Source organism: Bubalus kerabau, chromosome X, assembly GCF_029407905.1.
Source record: "Bubalus kerabau isolate K-KA32 ecotype Philippines breed swamp buffalo chromosome X, PCC_UOA_SB_1v2, whole genome shotgun sequence".
Lineage (NCBI taxonomy): Eukaryota > Metazoa > Chordata > Mammalia > Artiodactyla > Bovidae > Bubalus > Bubalus kerabau.
In genome coordinates, this window is record NC_073647.1 from 2,682,780 (window position 1) to 2,684,640 (window position 1,861).

Consider the following 1,861-nt stretch of genomic DNA (forward strand, 5'->3'; position numbering starts at 1 on the left):
AGTTGGCGTGAAATTCAACATTCAAAAAACTAAGATCATGGCATCCAGTCCCATCACTTCATGGCAGATAGATGGGGAAATGGTGGAAACAGTGAAAGACTTTATTTTGAGGGGCTCCAAAATCACTGCAGATGGTGACTGCAGCCATGAAATTAAAAGATGCTTGCTCATTGGAAGAAAAGTTATGACCAAACTAGATAGCATATTCAGAGAAGGCAATGGCACTCCACTCCAGTACTCTTGCCTGGAAAATCTCATGGACGGAGGAGCCTGGTAGGCTGCAGTCCATGGAGTCGCTAGCAGTTGGACATGACTGAGCGACTTCACTTTCACTTTTCACTTTCATGCATTGGAGAAGGAAATGGCAACCCACTCCAGTGTTCTTGCCTGGAGAATCCCAGGGACGAGGGAGCCTGGTGGGCTGCCGTCTCTGGGGTCGCACAGAGTCAGACATGACTGAAGCAACTTAGCAGCAGCAGCAGATAGCATATTAAAAAACAGAGACATTACTTTGCCAAGAAAGGTCCGTCTAGTCAAAGCTGTGATTTTTCCAGTAGTCAAATATGGATGTGAGATTTGGACTATGAAGAAAGTTGAGCACTGAAGAATTGATGCTTTTGAACTGTGGTGTTGGAGAAGACTCTTGAGAGTCCCTTGGACTACAAGGAGATCCAACCAGTCAATCCTAAAGAAAATCAGTGCTGAATATTCATTCAAAGGACTGATGCTGAAGCTGAAGCTCCAATACTTTGGCCACCTGATGCAAAGAGCTGACTCATTGGAAAAAACCCTGATTCTGGGAAAGACTGAAGGCAGGAGGAGAAGGGAATGACAGAGGATGAAATGGTTGGATGGCATCACTGACTCGATAGATATGAGTTTGAGTAAACTCCCAGAGTTGGTGATGGACAGGGTGGCCTGGCATGCTGCAGTTCATGGGGTTGCAAAGAGTCAGACATGACTGAGCGACTGAACTGAACTTAACTGAGCCTCTCTGTTGGCTTGTAGCTGGCCCACTTACTTGTGTTAAGCTTTTCAGGCCATATATTCTTTTAAAAGTTCTATCAATATAATATTTAGAATTCACTCTTATGAGACAACACAGGCATATGCTTATGAAACTAATATCCAGTATATATTTTATTCCACAAGGTGTGTTGTTTTATCTTTATTATGTCTTGAGTTTCAGCCCCCAATATAATATCCTAGATAGGCAAGAAAAAGGATAAGCAATGCTTTCCAAACATTATTTTTTTATTACAGAATTCTTTTCTTGAGGAGAATTATTTATAGTATATCCTAGTACTAAATCTGAGAAATGCCCATTCATGTCAAGTTACTTTATTTTTTGTGTCAATTTTCTGTTTGCCCTTTGTTAGCCTTTATTAGTAGATGATCCTGAGATTCTATTTCATTACAAAATCCAGTAAGGACAGCTTTGCCATTTTTTCAAGGATCAGAAGGATGAAAAGCCCCAATTATTATTCTTTCAAGGAAAACAGATATGATTCTAAATCAGAAGCATTGGATTAATTTAAATTGTCATATTTCTGAGGGCAAGACCTTTGCCATTAACTTCTAAATTGATTCTTGTCTCCATTTTAATGTATATATTGCTATGTTCATAGATTAAGGACACAAAAGCCAGAAAAAGCAGTAACAATTTGGTTTTAGACAACTGATGTGAAATTTTACTAAATCATTTTTTGCAGTCCACTTTAAAAAAAAAAAACACACAGTGTTTCAACCTACAAACTCCTTTGGAAATCCTCTAGCCTGCCTGAATAGGTTTTTCCGGCCACATGTGATTGCTCAGAGCCTCCCAACTGTGAGAGGCATGAGATGTTCTAAACTGTCTAAA